This window comes from Triticum dicoccoides, chromosome 2B, assembly GCF_002162155.2.
Source record: "Triticum dicoccoides isolate Atlit2015 ecotype Zavitan chromosome 2B, WEW_v2.0, whole genome shotgun sequence".
In the NCBI taxonomy this organism is placed as follows: Eukaryota; Viridiplantae; Streptophyta; class Magnoliopsida; order Poales; family Poaceae; genus Triticum; species Triticum dicoccoides.
The window spans coordinates 630,278,248-630,304,843 of record NC_041383.1 but is presented as its reverse complement, the minus strand read 5'-3'; positions in this window follow the sequence as shown (position 1 = coordinate 630,304,843).

The following is a 26,596-nucleotide window of genomic DNA, read 5'->3' as shown; positions in this document are numbered from 1 at the left end:
CTCGCCGTTGTGAATAACCATAGACTTGGACCGCCGGACTATCTGTCTGGCCAAAACTGCATCTTATGGTAACTCGCCCCGGTTCATATACGCCAAGTATGGAACCGTCAAATCCGGAATAATGTGTAAAGCGGCCACCAATTGTGCCTCCAGATCAGGAATAGCGAGAGCCTCCTCTATAGGCAACTGAACTGACAGGTTGTGTAAGACATCCAGAAAGGTATTGGGCGGCACCGGTTTACGCTAAGATCCCAGCCGGCTTAAAGCATTAGTCGCCTCATTTTTGTGCTCATCAATGTGCTCCATTGATAACCCTTGAAGTGACCAGCGGCAATATCCACCTCTCGTTGGTAAGCCACCATGAGCGGATCCTTAGAATCCCAAGTACTTGAAACTTGCTGAGCCACCAGGTCCGAGTCTCCAAAGCATCGTACCTGGCTTATATTCATTTCCTTAGCCACTCGAAGACCATGGAGTAAGGCCTCGTACTCAGCTGCATTGTTGGTACAAGGGAACATTAAGCAAATAACATAATGAATTTTATCACCTCGAGGGGAAGTAAGGACAACTCCAGCCCCCGAGCCCTCCAATTGCCTGGACCCATCAAAGTGAATAGTCTAGTATGTGTTGTCCGGTTTATCTTCCGAGGCCTACAACTCTATCCAATCATTGATGAAATCCACAAGGGCCTGGGACTTGATGGCTGTTCGAGGCATATACTTCAAACCGTGTGGTCCAAGCTCAATAGCCCACTTAGCAATCCTGCCAGTTGCCTCCCTGTTCTGGATGATATCCCCCAAAGGAGTGGAACTGACCACTGTGATGGGATGACCTTGAAAGTACTGCTTGAGCTTCCGACTTGCCATGAAAACCCCATACACCAGTTTCTGCCAATGCAGATATCTTTGCTTGGACTCAATGAGCACTTCATTGATATTATAAGCCGGCCTTTGAACCGGATATTCCTTTCCAGCCTCCTTGCGCTCCACCACAATAGCTACACTGACAGCCCGGGCATTAGTAGCCACATATAACAACAGCGGCTCCTTATCAACTGGAGTAGCAAGAACCGGTGGTTCAGCCAACTACTTCTTTAAGTCATCAAACACCGCATCAGCAGCATCATTCCAGACAAAATGGTCTGCCTTCTTCAACATCTGATACATGGGGATCGCCTTCTCTCCCAATCTGCTGATAAACCGGCTCAAAGCCGCAATGCGACCTGCCAGACGTTGAACATCATTGATACATGCCGGTTTAGCGAGGGACGTAATAGCTTTAATCTTTTCCGGATTAGCCTCAATCCCCCTGTTAGATACCAGAAACCCTAGGAGCTTGCCTACCAGAACACCGAAGACGCACTTGTCCAGATTGAGCATCATCTTATAAACCCGCAGATTATCAAAGGTCTCCTTAAGGTCATCTATCAGTGTCTCCTTTTTCCTGGATTTTACCACATTATCATCCACATAAGCATGAACATTGCGCCTAATCTGAGTATGAAGACAATTCTGCACACAATGCTGATACGTTGCCTGGGCACTCTTGAGCCCAAAGGGCATAGACACCTAACAGAAGGCTCCAAAGGGAGTGATGAAGGTTGTCTTCTCCTGGTCCTTAACTGCCATCTTGATCTGATGATAACTAGAATAAGCATCCAAGAAACTCAAACGCTCGCAACCCGCCGTAGCATCAATGATTTGATCAATACGAGGGAGGGCAAAGGGATCAGCTGGGCAAGCTTTGTTCAAATCCGTGTAATCCACACACATACGCCAAGTGCCATTTTTCTTAGGTACCAGCACCGGATTGGCCAACCACTCTGGGTGAACACCTCCACAATAAACCCTGCTAGCAACAGCCGGGCTACCTCTTCACCAATGGCCTTGCGCCTCTCTTCATTAAAACGGCGAAGAAACTGTTTGACCGGTTTGAACTTCGGATCAATATTAAGAGTGTGCTCAGCGAGTTCCCTCGGTACACCTGGCATGTCAGAAGGTTTCCATGCAAAGATGTCCCAGTTCTCATGGATGAACTCGATGAGCACGCTTTCCTATTTTGGATCCAAGTTGACGCTGATGCTGAATTGCTTGGATGAATCGCCAGGAACAAAATCAACCAATTTAGTCTCATCAGCCAATTTAAACTTTAAAGCCGGATCATGCTCTGTAGTTGGCTTCTTTAGAGAAGTCATATATGCTGGATCAACATTGTCCTTATAAAACTTCAACTCCTCCGTTGCACAAACTGATTCAGCATAAGCTGCATCACCTTCCTTGCACTCCAGCGCAATCTTGCGGCTACCATGAACTGTGATGGTCCCCTTATGACCCGGTATCTTGAGCTGCAGATAAACATAACACGGCCTTGCCATGAATTTAGCATAAACCGGCCGCCCAAACAAGGCATGCTACGGACTTCTGATCTTGACCACTTCAAAGGTCACCGTCTCGGATCTTGAATCATGATCATCTCCAAAAACCACCTCCAGAGCTATGTTACCAACCGGGTAGGCTGATTTACCAGGCACCACACCATGAAAAATGGTGTTTGACGGTCTAAGGTTCTTATCTGTCAGCCCCATACGCCGGAAGGTTTCGTAATACAAGATATTTATATTGCTCCCTCCATCCATGAGCGCCTTGGTGAACTTATAACCTCCAACCTGTGGTGCAACCACCAAAGCTAGGTGGCCCGGATTGTCAACCCGGGGCGGATGATCCTCCCGACTCCAGATGTAGATAACTAGTAGATAACGGGGCACTGCCGGCTCAACAGAGTTTACTGCCCTTTTATGGAGATTCTGATCGCACGTGCACAAACTAGTAGTGAAGACATGATACTATCCACCGTTTAATTGCTTCGGGTTGCTCTGATAACCCGACTACTGCTGATTCCCCTGATTACTCTACTGATTGTTACCACCTTGATTGTTCTGATTGCCCTGATTATTCTGAAATCCTGAGTTTGAACTGCCACCACCATAACCCGACCCGTGAAATCCTAGACCGGAACCACCAGATGGACCCTGATCATATCGTAAGAGATCAAAGTTTTTGAATTCCCTCATGATGTGACAATCCTTCCAACGGTGCGTGGCCGGAACCTCCTTTGTCCCGTTCTTTAGGCAAGGCTGGTTTAACAAGCGTTCCAGATTCATGCCTCCATCGCGCTGGGGCTGTTTACCCTTACGGCACTACATATTGCCCTACATACTGGTGTTAGCCACAGAATCTGAATTGTTCGCTTTACGCTTACCATTGTTCCCGTGGCTCGCCTGGTTATGCTATCCTTTTGAAACGGCATTCTTCTTTCCCTTCTCCTGCTTTTCTTCATCAGAATCGGTGTCCTTGGTGTTATCATAATCAGCATACTTAACCAGAGCCACCATGAGTGTTCCCATATCATTGCAGTGACGCTTGAGCCGCCCCAACTTCATCTTCAGTGACTTAAACCGGCAATTTCCTTCCAAGGTCACGATTGGCGTATCAGGATTGATGCGGCCTGACGAATGCAAGATCTCTGAAACACGGCGCACCTAATGAGTTCTTGATTCATTCTCTCCTTGGACACAAGCCGCCAGATCCACAATGGGCATGGGTTGCTTGCACGTATCCTTGAAGTTCGCTATAAACTTGGACTTCAACTCATCCCATGAACTGATCAAGTTAACAGGCAGACTCTTCAGCCAGGTACGAGCCGTTCCTTCTAACATCATGGAAGTATTTTGCACACGCCGCTTCATCCACGTCCAGCATCTCCATTGCCATTTCATAACTTTCAACCCACGCCTCGGGGGGCTGATCGGCGGTATAATTAGGCACTTTACGCGGACCCTTGAAATACTTGGGCAGCCGCATATTACATAGAGCCAGGGTGAGGCACGGTACTCCCAAAGAGCTGAAGGCCAAAACAAGTTCAACCGATGCCGCTGGCTGAACCGGAGCGGGTTGATTCTGGTACTGCGCTGCTAACTCTGCCTCGCACCATGCTCTGCCATTGTTCACCACATCCTGAGCATTCAAACCGCCGTGCACCGGATTAGGCCCTCGAGGGGCATCACGACGCCGCACACTGCTTGACACGGCCAGTTCGTCAATGTGCTTGCTATAACTCTTGCTCAGACGGGGGGTTGAATGTATTCTGTCTCGGCTGTAGGAGTAAGCCTGTTGCTGCACAACAGCGGTTTGAAGAAGATCCCTGGCCTGTCGTGTCTCAACCGCCGCTAGTGAGTCACCCTCCATTAGAATAGCTGCCAAACGCGACGCTGCAACGATCATGTTATCCAAAAGGCCAGAGAAGTGACCTGGTGGCGTTGTTACATATTGCGGTGGGTTGTCCGTCCGGCGAGGTGGGTCCATCACCAATGGCTGATCCGGCGCCGCCCCAGGTGCATCGGTCCGGTTTACCCCTACCGGATTACTGGGCCCGGCTCCGGGCGTATTGAAGAGATTCATACCCTCGTAAACCGGCGGCAGACGAGACCGGTACTTCCTTCTCATTATTCGTTTGATGCGTTCTGATCCAACATAAGCCGGTAATTCTGCGCCTGGATCTGCTGTGATTTGGCATCTAAAGCGGCCCGCTCTTCAGCCATCCTGGCTTCCTCAGCCGCCAAGTCCGCCTTGGCCTAAGTTATCTGGTCCTTCAGTTTTGTAACATCCGCATTATGCTGATCTTGGGTCTCTGAGATGACTACCATGGTCAACAACGTTGTCAAAGCGTCCAACAAACCGGCAAGAACTTGAGCCGGCCGGCGCGCCGGGCCTCCTGCTGTGGCTGCCGATCCGGAGATCATTGCTGCTGTAGATGAAGATTGCACGGTGGGTTGTGTACAGGTCATGAAGATTGCAACCCGGTTTGGCGGTTCAAAGGGGACCGGAATACTATCACCATCAGAATATCCCCCAATCCGGCCATCTTGCAATTGGTATAGTGACTCGGTCTCGCAAGTGGATGATTCACCATCTGAGTAGATGGTCGTCTCACCGTCGGACACCGGTTCAGATTCCGCACCATGGATGAACTCTACGAAAGCACACTTCATGGTAGGTTGAACCCGGGCAGGACTCGCACGCTGAGCCGTTTCGACGAGGTCGGTGGAGATGTCAGGCTCAGGGCCCGTTTCGCCGATCTTGCTGATGAAAACGTGAATTCCGCCAAAGGGGACCCGGTACCAATACTCGATTGAGCCGGCCTCGGGGCCCTAGCCTGTGTCATCAATGTAAAGCTTGCCGTGACGACTCTCGGTCATCTGGCCAACCACGTACCCTTTGAGTCCCTTTAAGAACTCGAAACCACCGTGCGATAGCCCCATGGTGGGCGCCAACTGTCATGGAATTAACACGTCAGATGTCCTAGCAGAAGGACTTAGTCATGGAGCCATCGCAACGAGATTAGCTTAAAGGGGTTAAACCGGAACAAAGGACACATGTAGTTTATACTGGTTCGGCCCCTTGCGGTGAAGGTAAAAGCCTATGATCCAGTTGTTATGGGATTGATTAATCTCGATGAGCAGGGAGCGAATCCGCTTTGCCTATCTCTCAAGCTGTTGTTTTCTTGTCCCTGAACCGCCGCCGGGTCGTCCCTTTATATACACAGGTTTACGCCCGGCCGGTTTACAGAGTCCCTTGGCCGGCTCATACAAGTGTCCGGCTCGGTCTCTTCCTTTCCCTAACTTATAATACAAGATATACAACTATGGCGGTTTACAACTATGGGCCCTAATCCGCCTCTGGGCCCCGGGCAATTAAGCATTAATAGTAGAGCGCCATCTTCTTTGTCTTCATGGGCTTCAATATAGATGAGCGTGAACCGGCCCCTCCTAGGCGGTTTACACTCAGTAGTTATATCCTCAACAAAGTTTGTCCCACTTCCATTTGGGTATCGACATATGCTGAAGTAATCCTGCTGGCTTCTGATGTTCTGCCTTCACTCTCTGACATACATCACATACGGCTACATACTCGGCAATATCCTTCTTCATTCCAGTCCACCAGAAACGCTCCTTCAAATCCAAATACATCTTGGTGTTTCCGGGGTGTATCGAATATGGCAAGTCATGAGCTTCCTGTAGTATCAACTTCCTGATCTCGGCATTATTGGGCACATAGACACGGTCATCAAACCACAGGGTGTCGTGCTCATTATCTAGGGACTATCTCCAAATGAAGCTCCCTGAGATCCTCGGCTAACTCCTTTCGAAATCCTTCTGTCATGAGCGTATTGGCATTACTCTTCCGGCTCAAAGCGTCTGCTACGACATTGGCCTTGCCTGGATGATAGTGCAACTTCATATCATAATCCTTTATGAGCTCCAACCATCTCCTCTGCCTGAGGTTCAGCTCCTTCTGCATGAAAATGTACTTCAAACTCTTATGATACGTGTACACATCAAAACGGTTTCCAATAAGAAAATGTCTCCAGGTCTTGAGTGCATGCACCTCAGCTGTTAACTCCAAATCATGTGTAGCATAATTCAACTCATGGGGTCGAAGCTGACGTGAGGCATATGAAACAACTCTTCCTCTTTCATAAGTACTCCTCCAAGTCCTAAACGAGATGTGTCGCAATACACTTGGAAATCCTTACGTATATCCGGCAGAATCAGCACTGGGGCTGTAACCAAAGGTTTCTTCAACTCCTGAAAACCTTCTTCACATTCTTCAGTCCAATGGAACTTGGTGTCCTTCTTCAACAACGCCGTCATAGGCTTCGCAATCTTGGATGAATCTTCAATAGTATCCCGCGAGTCCAAGAAAACTGCGGATCTCCCCAACTAAGGTGGGTGCCAACCACTCAGTGACTGACTGAACCTTGGTAGGATCCACTGCTATACCTTCTCCTTATTAACTTGTCCAAGAAATCCAACATCCTTCAACCAAAACTCACAATTGCTGAATTTGGCAAACAACTGATGTTCTCTGAGCTTCTGAGAACCAATCACAAGTACTCTTTGTGTTCTTCTTCATTCCTCGAGTACACCAAAATATCATCAATGAACACCATGACAAACTTATCCGAGAACTCCGTGAATACCTTGGTCATCATGCTCATAAAATAGGCGGGGGCATTAGTAGATCTAAATGACATAACCGTATACTCATATAACCCGTACCTCGTGGTGAAAGTTGTTTTTGGTATATCCTTTTCTTGATTCTTCAGCTAGTGGTATCCTGATCGCAGATCGATCTTGGAAAATACTTTAGCTCCTTGCAACTGGTCAAACAAATCATTGATCATAGGCAGTGGGTACTTGTTCTTGATTGTCACCTCATTCAAAGAACGATAATCAACAACCATTCTTAAAGATCCATCGTTCTTCTCAACCAAGAGCACTGGGGCTCCCCATGGTGATGAACTTCGTCGAATGTAACCTTTCTCCGATAACTCCTTAATCTGTTTCTTGATCTCTTCTAGGTCATTTGGGGGCATCTGGTACGGTCTCTTGATATCGGTCCGGTGCCTGGCAACAACTCTATCAAAAACTCGATGTCTCGATCTGGCGGCATGCCTGGTAGATCCTCTGGAAATATGTCTGCGTAATCCTTCACTACAGGCACTTCCTCCTGAACAACTCCTAAGAGAGAATTTACTTGAGTCCTCCTAGGCGCATGCCTAGATACATACTTGATCCTTTTTCCCTTCGGGGTGGTAAGTAAAATCGACTTACTGGCGCAATCGATGTTTCCCCCATACATCGATAGCCAATCCATTCCTAGTATCACATCCAATCCTTGTGACTCCAAAATTATCAGGTCTGAGGGGAAAACATGGCTTCCAATGGGCAATGGAATCTGAAAACATCCTTGACTTACCATATACTCCGCTCTTGGTGAGATTACTAACATAGGTGTCCTAAGTACTTTAGTGGGCAACTTATATTTATCCACGAATCTCCTTGAAATGTATGAATGCGATGCACTAGTATCAAAAAGATTAATGGTAGTAAATGACTTAACCAAAAACTTACCGACAACTGCATCAGGCTGCTCTTCAACCTCCTCCACGTTCACATGGTTCACTTGTCCCCTGTTGAAAGGGTTGGTATTCTTCCCAGAGCTTCCATTGCCATTTCTATTCTTTGCTTCAGGGCACTCAGTGGCATAGTGTCCAGTCTTCCCACACTTGAAACAAGTAATGTGACTTAGGTCCTTCTTGGCGGGTGTGGCTGGATTAGAGCGGTTCTGATTGCTGCTTGCTCCATTCCCATTCCCATTCTTGGGGCCACTGTGGTTATGCAAACTTCCTCCATTGTGGGTATGGCCTCCCTGGTTATGGGTAAATCCTCCCGAGTTCGGGGTAAAATGGGCCTTCTGTTGAGCTCCAGAATCGTACTTTCCTTGTCCATACTTCCTCTTGCAGCTCTCAATCTGCTGTTGCTTCCCTTCAATCATAAGAGTCTTGTCTACCAAATCCTGGTAGTTAGTGAATGTTTCCACCATCAACTGCATGCTCATCTCATCATTCAGCCCTTCCATAAACTTCTCCTGCTTTGCGGCATCTGTGGCCACATCATCTGGGGCATAGCGAGATAGCTTACTAAAGTCATCTACGTACTAAGCCGCAGTACGATTTCCCTGGCTCAAGTTGCAAAACTCGTGCTTCTTCATGCTCATAGCTCCAGTTGAGACATGGGCTGTGCGGAATGCTTGCTGAAACTGATCCCATGTGATATTGGCTATATGGAAAGTGGTCGTGTAATTCTCCCACCATGAAGCTGCTGGTCCATCCAATTGATGTGCGGCAAAGCGCACCTTCTCACCATCTGTACAACCCGCGGTGGTCAATTCCCTTCCAATCTTGTGTAGCCAGTCATCGACAACTATTGGCTCGATGCTACTGGAAAACACCAGCAGCTGCAACCTTAGAAAATGGCTAAGTTGTCAACTGGTGGTGGTGGCGGCGGGTTGTTGTTGTTGTTGTTGTTGTTGTTGCCTTGGTTCTTGACTAATATCTACATCAAGGCATTCTGCTGTTGGATCAACTGAGTGATCTCCGGTGGGAAGACAAATCCAGTGTCATGTCTCGGAGGCATCTGATGGGTTTAGAGGGGAGAGATTAGAATAGAAATGAGGTCTAGTGAGAAAGCAGTACCTATATGCACATGAGACAAACACAATCATATCACACCAAATCAATTCAAGCAAGGGCATACAATCGGTCTAGAACTATCGTTACAAAAGTGCTCGGAGTACTACTATGTACATGGGGGAAACTTCTAATCATATGGTGGGCATGTAGAAATATTGATCGGTGGAAGACTCCATGATATCTGCTCCAGCTTCGTCTTCATAATCATCGTCACTACCATCAGGGCTGGAGTCGGTGTTGTCGATGATGATGTAGTCTTCAAAACAAATTTCCTTGGGTTTGTCGTCTTCTCCTCCTGGTGCGGGGTCTCCGATAAAAACTCCTAGCTTCCTTGTCAGGTCATCGTTTTTCTCCACAGGTATTGCGATTTCTTCCTCATATCCGTCGCGAGTAGACTTGAGTTCCTCTTCTAGCTCCATGTTCCTGGTCATCGCCTTCTTCAAATCTACCATGCACATCTGGTTCTCCTGTCGACGAATGTGCTGGTTTAACTCCTGGATGAAAGCTGCAATGGACCGGTCTCTCCTGGTGCTGATCATCTCCCATTGCTCATCTCGGCGCCCACATATCTGATAGATAGTGTCTTTGAGATCCTTGCTATAGACTTCGCCGATGCATCCCATGGCGATGTGGGCTTCCATGCTCTTTCCTAAACCCCTGGTTGGTGCATCAAAGGAAAATTCTATGGGCTCAGTAACTGGCGTGAATGTCCTTTCTGCAACTTGAACTCGAATCATTCAGCGCTCCTCTTCTGGTAAAGTGGCGGTGTAGGTCCCGGTGAAGCTTGGTATTCCGTGGTTCAGGTACCTAGTGACTTCCTTCAAGTGTCGTCCAAAGGTTGTGCCTTCATCCGGTTGAGCAAACTTGTTCCTTGAGTCTGCCATCCTAAAGAGTAGAAAATGGAGAGGAGTCAGAAATGAGTAGAGAAGAGTAACCTATGGCTCATTTTAGTGGTCGTGTCCTACGTTCAGCGTGTGCTCTGATACCATCTTGTAGCGACCCAACCTCAGACGGTCAAGTCTCTATGCTTCAGTGTCATCCCTGGATCGGTAATGCTGACACACACAGTACTCGAAGGAATTATAACAGAGTAGCAATCACACACTTATTGCATCGAACGTCTCCAAAAGAGAACTTATTACAATAAATATGGCTTAAGGCCATCTAAATAAGATAACAATGGAAGGCTTGGAAGATAAAGTGAGTCCATCAACTCCAATGGCATAGCTGAGTGCATGACAAACGACCTAGCGCACCTTACTCTTCTTCTAAAAAGTCTGCAACATGATATGTTGCAGCCCGGAACGGGTCAGCACATGGAATATGCTGGCAATATAAAACAATAGAGCAATAAACAGATAAATGCTAACACTACATGCAAATATGGCTGGTGGAGGCTCTATGGTTATAATGTTTTGCGAAAAGCCATTTTTCCCTACAACAAAGGAATAGATTTTAATTTAACTATCATGGTGGTGGAAACATCATTGAGAAGGTTCCTCCAACTCAATCCCAATTAAAGTAATCATTTACAACCCAACAAATTAATTTAGAGTGATGAGATCAATTCAATAATTAAGGTACCAGGTACTCAAGATGTCCATAACCGGGGACACGGATAACCATGATTAGTTTATACACTCTGTAGAGGTTTGCGCACTTTTTTCCACAAGACTTGATCTCCTCTGTTGGATTTCTCGCACTGCATGGTGTTTGAGAAACGGATTACCGAGACACAGCCTTTCAGAAACATTAACTCTTTACTCTGGGTGGACAATTACACCTACTTTCCCCTACATCTGCTAGCCCACCACTGAAAGAGGTCATGAAACGTACTCAACTATGCTAGAGCCCATATAGTTTGTGGCTGCACATGGAAGTTTCTAGCATGAATAATCTTATGATCCCTTTGAGCCTGGGTGGCGGACCGTAGGATGATCACACGGGTACTCCGGGATATCCTAGGACAACACTGGATTCTCCAGGTGCCCAAAACAACAATCCACCCAGATGTGTATTCTTAGCCACCTTAAGTTAACCATTAATTAACAATCTCACATCTATCATGGATTCAATCACCCAAACCACGTCTACAAGCATAGCATAGCAATATAAGCATAACGTAGAAGTAACTCCCAAGGTTTGATAACATAAAGTTAATAGGTTCTACCTCATCAACTACTTCCCAATAACCACATGTTAATCACATCCTAATCCTGCAGTGTTTGAGGATGGTCACTAATGCATAAAAACTGGGTATGAAAAGAGTATGATCAATGTGTTACTTGCCTTGCTAACGATCTGCAAATCCTAGAGACTCGTAGTAGCATGCTTCGCACTCCGGGAATTCTATCACAAACAAACAATAGCATACATAAGCACTCACCTAGAAGCACGGATAAAACTCGAATAAGAATATCTAACCAGAAAGTTCAACTGAAGAACTCTGGTTTGCAAAAAGAATCAAATCAAACGGAGCAACGAAACTCAAACCACGAAAGAAACAAGATCTGTTTACTAATCTTGACTAAAGTCAAATTTTACAATTACAAAATCTTGTTCAAGTTGGTTAAACAAAAAGAGGGCTTCGAGACGAAGGTCTGGGCGCTTATTTCACCTAATTTGGATAAACGAGCAAAAAGATAAACTAAAACAAAGATCAAGGAAGAAATCACGATCGAAAATAATCGCGGAAAAACCCTGGAAAAATAGAGACGAATAGGCTAACGAACGAACGTTCGCTGTGTGCGGCTAACTGACGAACAACGTTTGTTAAAAGAAACGAACGGACGAACGTCTGTTAAATAACCGAACCGAACAAAATTAAAAAAGGATCTAGGGTTTCTAAAAAACCCGATCGGTTTTTACCTAAACCAAGAAAGAAACCAGGCGTCGGATCCGGTGAACGGTGGCGGCGGATCCGGCGGCTTGTGGTGGCTCCGGCGAGGCGAGGTGGCTGTGGGGCGACGGAGGGGCGACGCGGGCGGCGCGGCGCTGGCGGCGGTGAGTGGTGCAAGCGGCGGCGGCGGCGGCGGCTGCTGCGTGCTGCTGCTGCTACGGTGGGGAGCGGGGCGAGGCGAGGCTTGGGGCAGGGGCAACCGGGTGGCGGCGGCGTCCCGGACTCCGGTGGAGACCGGCTCGGGCACAGGGCGCGCGCGCGCGGGGAGGCGGCGGCGATACCGGGCCGGCTGGGCTTCGGCCCAGTTCGGTCCGCAAAGATTTTTTTTTAAATAGATTCCACCGGAAAAATCCTAGAAAATAAAATAAAAATCTAAAGATACCCAAGCAAATTTTCACTGTCTAAATAGAATAATTAGAACAAAGTGAACATTTTCTTGGCCCTAAAAATGAAATTTTGAAAACTGCATATTTTTTTCAATTCAAATAAAATAGCAATAAAATCCAAATAAAATATTTGTTTGATTTTTATATATTTCCTCCAATATTTCTTTTATTTTGGAGAAGTCATATTATCTCCTCTCGTTTATTTTTATATTGGAAATATTTTCGGAGAGAAAAATAATGAAACCAAAATGATCCTTTTTTGATATTTGAGAAAATTTAAATATGAAAATCATGAAATCCCCAACTCTCTCCGTGGGTCCTTGAGTTGCTTAGGATTTTCTAGGATCGCAAAACCAAATGAAATAAAATATGATATGCATGAATGACCTATGTATAACATTCCAAATTGAAAATTTGGGATGTTACAATGCCCTAACTATCATGCTATAATCGCTAACACCTCCATTATTTCGCAGGGAACAGTTATCCCTCGATCAAAATCAGATCCGCCGTGTTTCGCACTCCTCCCATGTAAGAGTGTAGAGTCTTGCTTACTTAAAAATGGAGCAAGTGGACGGCACTGTAGCACATCATATCACTCAAACTAGCCCGCCTAACGCGCGGGAACACTACAAGAAACATGTCAACTTGTGACCCTCACTATTGGTCGCTGAAAGGTCATAGTTTTTCATTTGCAACCTTTTTGTGACCAAAAAAAGGTCAAAGGCTGGCGGTCGTAAACTGAAATTAGTGACCTTATTTGTGATATGTAAAAGGTCGTTGGTTCCACGACCAAATTTTTGGTCACTAGCAACCTCCCCCAGGCCACGTAGGCATCCAGTATGGCAAGCTGATGTGGCACAAGAATCAGCCCGGTCCAACAATTCGGCATTTTTAATGTATTTTTCCTGTTATTTTTTGCTAGCTACATGGGCCTAGCCCAGCAATTAGGCGTTTTTTTCTTGGCCATTGCCTTTTATAGTAGCTTTTTTTCACCCTCAACCCTTTTATAGCCCATTTCTGTTTTGGCCTCGGCCTTTTTACATTCCATCTACTTTTTGGGCCTTGGCCTTTTTGTTTGTCACACTGGTCATCTTTCTATTTCTCACACTTTCACAATAAACAAATGAAAAATATTTCAAATGGCAAGAGAACATATGAAACTGTAAAATGATAGCCAATATTAGCACCAAATATGTTGACTACTATACACATACGAAATTACAGTATTTACAATAGCGTTCATACAACCAGATATGTTGGCTACTGTACAACATAACTAGCACTACATTATTACTCGCTACTCTTTACTTTGTCCGGCTTCAAGCTTCTTCAAATTTCTTCAGCCCAGAGCTCCTGTAAAGAGAGGTAACACCACACTTTTAGAGCTAGATCAAAGCACAAAATGTTTATTTGGTTGGGTCATGCTGTAACAATCACATAGAAGCATAATTATAAGCACAAATACACCAATCATCTCAGTTCAAGCAAATCATCTATAGTAGCAAAGCATGAAAAAGGAAGCAACACATGGCAGGAATGTTTACAACAGCTCAGTTGATGACTTCAAATAGGAATAATGTATACAAGTATAATACAAAAATATGAGAAACTATCACATTACAGAAATGGTATCATAGATATATATAGCTAACTCAATGACAGATTGAAATGTTTTACTCAATGTATGGAACTCAAAGAACTTTTCTGGTTAGTCACCAGCATCGTGCATTTTAACTTCAATAACTGCAGAAATTAGATAGTATGTGAAGGCAATATTCTAAAGATATATCTCTCTCAAACATAGAGTACAACTGAAGCAAATGCACCTGCTCTTGCTGATATATCTCACTAGAGATGGTATTGCTAACTTACTATGTTAACACGGACTAATCCGAGTGAACCAGCTAATTCTAGTTCGTCCATGGACCACACAATGAATGAATGCATCAACGTTCGAAGATAGTACTACGTACATCCTACAACACCGAATTAGCAAAACAAAACCGAAGACCATGCAACCAATGAGCTGCAGCTCGGCACTGAATTAGGAGCAGAAGAAACCGAGCTTTGCGCCAGATGCAGATAGCAAGCATAAAGAAAGGGGCGAACATGGAAAGCAAGATACCTTGATCTGGTACAGCTTGAGCCATGCCGACCAGCATCCGTTACTTTGTCGGGTGCCTAGCATCCTCAGTGATGGGGATGACATTGGTCCTCTTCTTGGCCATGTTGACAAGATCCCTACCACTCCGGTGAGAGAACTCAACGGCATACACCAACCCAGTCTGCAAAGTGACAAGACTTCGTTAAGACAACTCACATTAAGCAGCATTCACTTGAAATACACAAAGGAAATAGTGATGAGATCTCACCGGTCTAACAATGTCAGACACATGAGACACGGTTGTTCCAAAGGCAGTTCCGAGGTACAGCACATGTGTTCCAGGAGCCTGAACCAAGAACCACAAATTCAGCTACTACAACAATGGTTCCAGTCTGAATTACATCCTTGACAAAACAAGGTATTCAAACAATCAAGAATGCAAGCGGAGACACAAACAGGACTTACAATCCAGATGTTGTCCACACCACCGAGCACAGCAGCAGCCAGCTTGGATCTGAAGGGGTTCCACACCCTATACTCAACCTTGGATGCATCCTCGTTCTGTACAATTAACAAAACAGCAATAAACATCAGTCTACTACATCTTTAGAACAGTCACGAACATCAATTCAAATCAGCACCAATAAGTGCATCTCTCAGCCAGGACAGGTGCATCATAAGTTTACAAGGAAAGAACTTATAATGACAACATCTTGGCTTAATCCCCCTGGATGGATAGGAATAATACAACCAAGGCCTAAGTACCTAACTACTAGTATCTACTAACGATAGATACAGATAGCAAGATATATGCATACCGCATACCAGATACAGCATATAATGATCAGTGTGTAGTGTATATATTCTGGTGAGTGTGTAGTGTGTAGTGTATATATTCTGGTGAGCCAGTATTGATCTAGTATGAAAGATCTAACATAGAACCATCATTTTTTCCCTCTATGGAAATACAATGCTAGCATCCAAAGGCAAATACAATACTTAGTGAGAAATTACTACTGTGCATGAAAACATGAATGTACACGAGACTTTGCAAACTGGACAGACTTTGCCAACCATAACAGACAACTAAATCTCGTTTCAATTGTCCCGCAGAAGTTCATAGCAAATCTGGATGAATGTTTGGCAAAAAAATCAAACGGGGCTGCTCATCTTGGCAGAGGAATTCATGGCCAATGATTGGGAGGAGTGGAGGGGGCACGAACGAGGGTCCTTCACCTGATTGGGTCGTCGGCCGGAGTGGGGCGCTGTTCGCTAGAGTGGTGCCCTGGTCGGACCGACCAGGAGCTGCTGTGAGGGAGGAGCCGCGCCCTATTAGTCACGTCAGAGGATGGAGAAGCAGCGGAAGATGGGCTCCTACCCGCCGTCCAATGTGGCTGGAGCTAGCCACGACGAGGAGCCAGAGACCAGCGATGGCCTCTCCTTCAACTACGCCTTGACCTCGTACACCTTGGCCAGCCTCTCCTTTAACTGCGCCTACACACAAGCACCCGAGCGCTTCAGAATCACCGACGAAATGCAATAGAGCTAAGGAACAAGAGGAAGGAGGCGAGATCTCGAACCTTGGAGACCTTGGCAGACTCACCGGGCCGCTGCTCGTCGCCGCCTCGGCCGCAGCCGCCATCCTCGCCGCGCCTCCTCCTCCTCAGATCGTCCGCATCAAGCAGCTACTACCACAGAAGAAGTAGCGCCCGCATTGGATCCAGCCCCGCACGGCCGTGGTGCACGCTAGCGATCTGGCGTGCGGTGGAAGAGCACGAACTGCTTGCGGGCGAGCAGGCGGTTGGCATGAACTTGCGGGTGCGGAATGGAGCGGGAGCGGGAGCAGTGTGGAAGAAAGCGGCGGCGGTGATGGGGAAAAGGGAGCGAGAGCGGCTGGGGGTGACGCCTCTCTCTCTCCGATGAGGGGGGCGGACGATGGTCGATCTGAATCGGGTTAGGGTGCAGATGGCTGCTGAACAGTGGCGAGGGGAGAGGTGGGCGGCGGAAGGAAGGGGAGGATGGGGCGACAGCGGAAGGAAGGGGAAGATAGGGCAGCGGCGGAGGGATCTGGATCGGGGAGAGGAGTGGAGGCGGGGAGGGATCTAGATCGGTGGAGCTGGCGGGGAGGAACGGGACGGGATTGAGAGGAGCTAGGGAAAGAAAGGAGGCGGGGTGGATGGAAATTGACCCGGAGGATATAGCTAGGGTTTCGTGGTTGGTGTGGATGGGTCGAGGACAGCCGTTGGATCCCCGAGCATCCGACAGTGTTGGATGCACGATCCGCATGATATGTCCACGGACTAATCAGAATGCAGTACGATTTTATGACCATCTAAATTGGTCGTAGTTGACTTAAAATAATGTGTTAAAATCATTTAAGCTACTTTATGATCTGAGAAATTATAAAAAAATGGAAAACCTTCTCATTGTGTCACCAAAATTTGAACAAGTTTTCAGAAAAAATAACAACATGGAATAACATAAATATCTTTAAAAAGGTGTCGTCGGAAATGAGTTTTTTGCAAAAAAAAAACATCTTCCCTTTTTCAGGTGCCCAAAATGAGTTTTTTTTGTGAAGGACCTACAATATATTTATTGCAAAATTAGATGAAATCAATTTTATAAACTATTAGGCCATATTTAATGCACAATTGACAAAATGGTTGGGTGTCAAAAGTTTTGATCCACCTCTGGTGAAAAAAACAAATTCCTGCCGATTTAGCAGGAAGCGGGTCAAATTTGAACTGCAGCTGCCTCATAGTTTGCTATTTATTTTTTCCAAAAATAATTTCTAGTTACATAAGTACCTATTTAATCAGAGAAATATCAAAAGTTTTCCAAGATTCAACCACTAGCTAGGAACGGTCAAGCCCGCCGTTTTGACCGCATTTTGAAACGGGCATAAAAAATTCAAAAAAAAATCAAAAAATTGGAAAACCTTCGCATTGTGTCATTATATGTGACCAAGTTTCCAGGAAAAATAATAAACTTGTAATACGGCAATTATTTTAAAGAAGTGTTCTCCGAAACGAGCTATCATGCGTGAAGATTCACGGCTTTCAAGCCAAATGATAATTCTTATGACCACATTCATTGCATAGTTTGTTCAAATGATCTCATATTGTGCACAAGGTTGCATCTTGGAATTTCAAACAATGTTGCCTAAGGGAGTTTTCATTTTCTTTGCACGAAAAATTAATTTTCCATTTTTCGAGTGCCCGAAATGAGGGTTTTTTGTGAAGGACCTACAATATATTTATTGCAAAACTGGACCAAATCAATTTTCTAAAATACCAGTCCATATTTAATGCACAAATGACCAAATGTTTGGGTGTCAAGAGCTTTGGTCCACTTATGGTGAAAAAGACAAATTTTCGCCGATTCAGTAGGAAGCGGGTCAAATTTGAACTACAACTGCCTCATAGTTTGCTATTTATTTTTTCCAAAAATCATTTCTAGTTACATAAGTACGTATTTAATCAGAGAAACATCAAAAGTTTTCCAAGATTCAGCCACTAGCTAGGAACGGTCAAGCCCGCCGTTTTGACCACATTTTGAAACGGGCATAAAAAATTCAAAAAAATCAACAAATTGGAAAACCTTCACATTGTGTCATTATATGTGACCAAGTTTCCAGGAAAAATAATAAACTTATAATACGGAAATTATTTTAAAAAAGTGATCTCAGAAATGAGCTATCATGCATGAAGATTCATGGCTTTCAAGCCAAATGATCAATCTTATGGCCACATTCATGGCATAGTTTGTTTCAAATGATCTCATATTGTGCACAAGGGGGCATCTTGGAATTCCAAACAATGTTGCCTATGGGAGTTTTCATTTTCCTTGCACGGAAATTCATTTTCCATTTTTCGAGTGCCTGAAATGAGTTTTTTTTGTGAAGGACCTACCATATATTTGTTGCAAAATTGGACCAAATCAATTTTATAAAATACTAGGCCATATTTAATGCATAATTGACAAAATAGTTGGGTCTCAAAAGTTTTGATCCACCTCTGGTGAAAAAGACAAATTCCCGCCGATTTAGTAGGAAGCGGGTCAAATTTGAACTGCAGCTGCCTCATAGTTTGCTATTTATTTTTTCCAAAAATCATTTCTAGTTACATAAGTACCTATTTAATCAGAGAAACATCAAAAGTTTTCCAAGATTCAACCACTAGCTAGGAACGGTCAAGCCCGCCGTTTTGACCGCATTTTGAAACTGGCATAAAAATTCAAAAAAAATCAAAAAATTGGAAAACCTTCGCATTGTGTCATTATATGTGACCAAGTTTCTAGGAAAAATAATAAACTTGTAATACAGAAATTATTTTAAAAAAGTGTTCTCAGAAACGAGCTATCATGCGTGAAGATTCATGGCTTTCAAGCCAAATGATCAATCTTATGACCACATTCATTGCATAGTTTGTTCAAATGATCTCATATTGTGCACAAGGGTGCATCTTGGAATTCCAAACAATGTTGCCTAAGGGAGTTTTCATTTTCTTTGCACAAAAAAATCATTTTCCATTTTTCTAGTGCCCGAAATGAGGTTTTTTTGTGAAGGACCTACAATATATTTATTGCAAAACTGGACCAAATCAATTTTCTAAAATACCAGTCCATATTTAATGCACAAATGACCAAATGTTTGGGTGTCAAAAGCTTTGGTCCACCTCTGGTGAAAAAGACAAATTTTGGCCGATTTAGTAGGAAGCGGTCAAATTTGAGCTGCAGCTGCCTCATAGTTTGCTATTTATTTTTTCCAAAAATCATTTCTAGCTACATAAGTACCTATTTAATCAGAGAAACATCAAAAGTTTTCCAAGATTCAACCAGTAGCTAGGAACGGTCAAGCCCGCCGTTTTGACCGCATTTTGAAACGGCATAAAAGATTCTAAAAAAATCAACAAATTGGAAAACCTTCGCATTGTGTCATTATATGTGACCAAGTTTCCAGGAAAAATAATAAACTTGTAATACGGAAATTATTTTAAAAAAGTGTTCTCACAAATGAGCTATCATGCGTGAAGATTCATGGCTTTCAGGCCAAATGATCAATCTTATGGCCACATTCATGGCATAGTTTGTTTCAAATGATCTCATATTGTGCCCAAGGGGGCATCTTGGAATTCCAAACAATGTTGCCTAAGGGAGTTTTCATTTTCTTTGCACGGAAATTCATTTTCCATTTTCCGAGTGCCTGAAATGAGTTTTTTTTGTGAAGGACCTACCATATATTTGTTGCAAAATTGGGCCAAATCAATTTTATAAAATACTAGGCCATATTTAATGCACAATTGACAAAATGGTTGGGTGTCAAAAGTTTTGATCCACCTCTTGTGAAAAAGACAAATTCCCGCCGATTCAGAAGGAAGCGGGTCAAATTTGAATTGCAGCTGCCTCATAGTTTGCTATTTATTTTTTCCAAAAATCATTTCTAGTTACATAAGTACCTATTTAATCAGAGAAACATCAAAAGTTTTCCAAGATTCAACCACTAGCTAGGAACGGTCAAGCCCGCCGTTTTGACCGCATTTTGAAACGGGCATAAGAAATTCAAAAAAAATCAAAAAATTGGAAAACCTTCGCATTGTGTCATTATATGTGACCAAGTTTCGAGGAAAAATAATAAACTTGTAATATGGAAATTATTTTAAAAAAGTGTTCTCAGAAATGAGCTATCATGCGTGAAGATTCATGGCTTTCAAGCCAAATGATCAATCTTATGGCCACATTCATGGCATAGTTTGTTTCAAATGATCTCATATTGTGCACAAGGGGGCAATTTGGAATTCCAAAGAATGTTGCCTAAGGGAGTTTTCATTTTCTTTGCACAGAAAACTCATTTTCCATTTTCCGAGTGCCTGAAATGAGTTTTTTTTTTGTGAAGGACCTACCATATATTTGTAGCAAAATTGGACCAAATCAATTTTATAAAATACTAGGCCATATATAATTCAGAATTGACAAAATGCTTGGGTGTCAGAAGTTTTTATCCACCTCTTGTGAAAAAGACAAATTCTTGCCGATTCAGCAGGAAGCGGGTCAAATTTGAAGTGCAGCTGCCTCATAGTTTGCTATTTATTTTTTCCAAAAATCATTTCTAGTTACATAAGTACCTATTTCATCATAAATACATGGTTTGGTGGCGATACGTCGAGGTTTGGATGGTGGCCGAGGGCCCCAACTCTAGAGCGCGTAAACTCGCATGCCCGCCGCGTGGTCACGTGTGACCGTGGCGTTGCCATGTGTTCTAGGTGGCCTAGGCATGTCTAGAGGGTTGGGCACTCCCCAAGTAGGTGCTAGGAAGAAAATCACAACATAAGATTCTCACGAGGAGAACGATCGATGCTCAAACATGAATAAGCAGCAAGTGTTTGATTAGCGGTATGGGAAATGCACATGGCTAATGGGCGTAAGTTTTGGCTGAGGATGACCAGTTACTAAGAAGACCGTCTTCACAAATTTTCAGCTCAAAAGGAGGAGCCTAGGTGGTACTTGCTTTGCAAAGTACAACACTGGACATAAATACTAATGTTGAAGCTGGGCTCAAAATAATGAATGGATTGAGCTGGAATTTGGTGGAGGATGGTTATTTGGGCATAGGAAAGCATTGTAGAAAATGGATACCATTTGGACATGCCAAAGTGGTACTTCCTTCACAAAGTGTTTTTTTGAACAAAATAGGAAAATGAATATTTTTGAATTATTTATGAACTAGGCAAGGAAGGTTTTTTACATATTTGATGAAGATATGACCCAAGGAATTTATGAGATTTTTTGGGAAGTTTGGGAATGACAAAAATATAGGTTGCTTCACAACCTAGGGCGAAACTGCCACATGGACATGACACATAGGCAAAACTGATGAGGTGGCACCTATTCATAGCAATAAGTACTAATGCATCCACGTTCACAACCTCATGACCATTTATATTGGTCGTAATCAGGTAGAAATAAGGTCATGGGCCACTCTTGTCTGCTTTATGACCATTTGGTGTAAGGCAATTCAGGCTTTGAGCCCTTCCAAGAGAAATGGCTATGGATTTACGACCAATTCAGCTAGGCTCACTAAGAGAAGGTCACTAGTTGACATTTTTCTTGTAGTGGAAAGCCCCGCCCTCGTCATTTTGTTCTGGATTTCTATCGATCGATCGCACAGAAATGTTATGCTTTGCAAGTTCAAAAGCAAAAGGCGACACACTTACGACTCGTACGTGTTGCGTTCGCGTCGCACCACCAACAGTCCGACTCGCACGCCGCTCACCAGAGGGGACACGCGTTGTCTTGTATTTTCATTGGCATGTGGGACTGCAATTGAATAAACCATCGATAGCCGAAATCTAATCGCTCGGCGGGCGTCGGCTGAGAAGAGAGAGATGGGGGAGGGAGAAGAGATCGCCCGCCCGCCATGCACAGACTCCAAGAAATATATGGTGATAATGTGAGGTGGGCCATGCAGGAGTCCGGACCGCTTCCAAGCCCATTTCTGACCGCATTGGCCTACTAGAAAACCCCTCCCCCTCTCGCGCGCGCTCCCCACTCAGATGCCAGCTGTCCGCATTCATACCAAGTAGTACTAGTAAAATGTTGGGCTATAAGCCCGCTTATGTGGAGGAGGGAGAGACATTGACAAAGTCAAGGAGTGGGCTCTGCAAGAGCCCGCCTCTACACCTGCTCCTAGGTATAAAAAACTAATTATAAAAAAGAGGTATAAAAAACAATTGTGTCTAAAAAAAGAAAGGTAAAAATATTTGATAGGAAATAGATAGAGAGAAAGTGAGAAAAAGTTGTAACCTTATAGCCAACCTTATAGTCAACACTATGGTAGTATTACATGAGGAAGGAGGGAGTTGTGCACTTGCCAAGTTCACTGGGCTGCCGTGTTTCACACTCCTCTATCGTAATAGTGGAGACAATAGCTTTCATCAAAAATAAAAAATGTATACTCGTTGCTCATCCTCTATATTGGAAAGAATACTTTCATTCGCTGAGATGTGGGACGTCGACCATCCTGGTCCACATGCCATGCACAAAATTATCCAAGTCCACCCCGGTCGTAGCGCAGGCCCAACCATTCGCACTGTATGTTGGTCGGATGAAGGAACCATCATGACTTTGTTGAATTCCGCTTCTTCAAGAAAACTTACTATACCCGCAATACCGCTACCACACGCGAAGACTGGACGGCACTGTACCATGTCATATCACTGAAACCCACTAGGCCAAACTAGCCCTCCTAGGATTTGTACTCCCTCCGTTTCAAAGTTAGTAGTACAAAGTTGAGTCATCTATTTTGGAGCGGAAGGAGTACGTCTCTGTACTTCTATGATTTTGTGTTCTCAAAAAATATCCTTTGTCAATCTAACGATTAGGAGTAGAAAGAGTATCTTTCTCTCTCTCTAGATCTCTCTCCATCCCACAACCCCTCTAGCACAGGTACACACTCTCTGTAGCCACTCCGAAAGTATGATGTCACTACACGTTCATGCTTCCAACAAAAAAATTACACATTCACGGATGTTACAAGTACGTGCCAATTAATCTGCTTGCTATTAATGTGAGGCCTCCATTGGTTTAGAGGAATCTTGTAGGAATTTCATAGGATAGGATTTCTACTGGAAAAATTTCTGTAGAGCCCTTTGGTTTATAGGAATGGAATCATATTCCTATGGAGGAATTCTTCCTATCCTAGACATTTCACAGGAAAATAAACATTAGCTTAGACTCAATGGAAAAAATCCTATGATGTGAATCAAAGGGCATCTCCTTTCCTATTCCTACTCATAGGATTTAAGATACATGTCATCTCATTTCCTATGACTTTCCTATTGCTACGATTTTCCTACCCTATGAACCAAATGAGGCCTGAATGTATCCGTGTCGACTATTGTATGATCGATCGCTAAGCAAAAAATTTAGGAGCTTGGGCTATTGGCCGATCGACGAAAGATCAGACATATAAGCGTACCACGAGCTCATCAGCCCCAACGTTTCTCTTCGGTGAGTGTTTTGCAAGTACTATAGCTCACATAGTAGCTAGCCTATTAACACCAAGAATCATCAAACAAGCCCTGTTGATATGATAAACAGTTCAAACTTACATCTAAGCATGCCATATATTACATCAAAAGCTAGTGAAGATACATTTGTTTCCATAACTCGGAGAGGGTTCACATGATTCACTATCAAACAAAAGTAGCAAGTACCACCCACACAACACAGTGCACTAGCCCTAAGATGGTTTGATAACACGCATCATTCTGGTAATTAAACACAATGCAAACTACCCTGAAGGATTAGCACGACCAACTATTTCTTGTCATCGATCTCTCGGGCAATGACCACAACACGGACAGCGGCATGGGAATCGATCTCTAGGGCAATGTCCACAGGACGGACCGCGACATTGGAATCAATCTCTGGGGCGATGTCCACAAGATGGACAGCGGCATTGGAATTGATCTCCGGGGCGATGTCCACAGGACGGACCGCGGCATCAAAAACGATCTCTGGGGCGTTGTCCACAGGACGGACCGCGACGTAGGAATCATCAAGGACGTCCACCGGCACCTACACAACACTAACATATTAGCAAGCACATTGCAAATAATCAAAAACCACAACTATGGTAATTCATTATTTTTTACCTTGTACAGCTCACCGGGGGATCCCATCCCTCCGGGGGCGATCTCCTCGCCCTGGATGGGGACCATCGCTTTGCTAGGGGAATACTGCTTCTCAACGGCGACTATCTCCTTTAACTTGGCCCTGAGCCTCTCATAGGTGGCCATTAGAGTTTCTGGGGTAGGCACGGTGGGGCCCTTGCTGTTCTTCCAGCTTTCCTTGAGGAGTTCGTCTGGCAACGTCATCAACTCTTTGGCCAGTGCTTGTTTCTTGGAGTTCTTCGTCTCCATGGGTTGGCCCGCCACCATGGACAACTCGTTTGTCGGTGCTTGCTTCCTGGAGATCTTTGTCTTGAGTGGGTTGTCCGCTAACAACTCTTTGCCTAGTGCTCTAGGATCCATCTATGAACTGACAAACAAAAAGCAATTGAAAGGAAACCACAATCGCAATGAAAACGGGAAAAGAATAGGCTATGAGAATCGGTCGGTGCTTCGCAAAAAGAAGGTTCTTGGAATGAAAATATAGTAGCATCACTGACTCGCCCACCTTTCCTTCGTTGATACAGAAGAAAAATGGCAGAAGTGAGTAGCCTGGAGTGAGGTTTTCTTCAAGAAAGGGGAGAAAGGGCTTCATCAAGCGTTCCGCTAAAATGATGGTTGCTTCGTCCAGTCCAACTTCGAGGCCACTTCAAGGCCACTTTATCACTGCTGGTAAAGGTGTGGGTTTTGTGATATGATGGGTCATGACGGCCACACCGGGGTGACCGGTGAGTCTCAACTATAGCACCTCGCTATGATTTGGTGGATGGAACGCGGGCCCACATGCTTTGATGTCCCGCATGTAGATAGAGCGGCTAGTCATATACTCAATATTGTGCGCCGCAACCAAGGCGGAGACGAAAACGAGAGAACTACGTATTTATTTACGGTGTAGATTCACTCATTTTGGTCCATATGTACTCATTTAGGGTGTAGTCACTTGTTGAAATCTCTAGAAAGGCAAATACTCCTTTCTGGTTTATAGGGCTATACTAGCAAGTACTACAATAGTGGGCTTATAGCCTGCTTACATAGCAATTTTGTCGCATGCAATAGCGTGCTATATGCGTGCTCCAAGGCTCCGCACCATGCCCCACCCCTACACAAAGACTGCCACGCGAGCGTTTGCAACTGCCACGTTTGGGTTGCGCTTGGCTCTTCGCCTCTTCGAGAAGATGAACAATGATGTTACTAGTTCTACAGTATCGAATCAACTGCTGCATGTTCGTCCACTGCGTGCGGGAGGGATAGCTTGTTGTAGTAAGCCAAAGCCTGTCCTCGTCTGCGAGCCACCGCGCGCATGGGCGAGGGAGAATGCGTGTGGTAGTAAAATCAAGCTTCTCCTTGTTGTATGAGTTGATGCGACACATCATAGCACAGGCCCCACATGCTCGCCTCTAAACTTGGCTAAAAGACCCACTGTGCATAATATATTTGCTGCAACCTCTAACATTTACCCCACCACAAATTAAAATATATATTCTTGTCTTGACCAGATGAGCGTGCAAACTACAATCACCAGGATGACAGGTAGGGCCAGAAGATTACTTTAATAAAAAATGCTTTGAGACGGCCTCATAGCATGGAGCTGACCCCAACGATTTTAAGATTAGAGGCACAATACACGCTATCCTAGACTACTCTACACATGAAACTGCCATACAAGCGTCTTGGATGCAGTTGGCTCTTCGCCTCTTCAGGAAGTCGAACAATGATGGTACTACTGCAGTGGAGTACTACAGTATGCATCTGGCCATCTTTCACCGATTGAACTGTTGTATGTCCATCGCGTGCGGGAGGGAGAGCATGTAGCGAAAGCTTCTCCTAGTCCTGCGAGCCACCACGCTCATGTGCGAGGGAGAGGGTGTTGTAATCAAACTTCTCGTTGTTGTACGAGTTGACGTGACACATCAAAGCAGTGCACTCGATATATTTCAATAATTTGTGTTTACCGATGCATTAATTACAACGCATGCATGTCGTGACTTTCCTTTTGATACTTGCATGTGTTGATTTAATCCACCTTGAAGTAGTATGAATATGTGACGGTAAAGCTTTGTAATGCACCGGCCCTAAAGCGAGAGATGGTTGTGCACGAGAAGGGACGACAGACGAGGAGCTCTATCCTGGTTTATTGGTCCTTATGATAATTTGTGCCAAATTTTGACTATAAATTTAACTAACCAAATGTTCGTGCATGTCACAAAAAATTACATCATTGAAAACAATGTTCAAATACGAATCAAAGGATATAATTTTTGTTAACATGCACTAACATTTTGTCGGTTAAATCTTTGGTCAAAATTTAGCACAAATTACAAAGGGGCCCAATAAATATTGTACTCTCACATTTTCTTTTGAGGATGCTCCCACATAGAAAATATAAATAATAATGCATGTTGGGGCAGCCCACATTTCCGATAATTTTAGCCGTGGGCTTGTT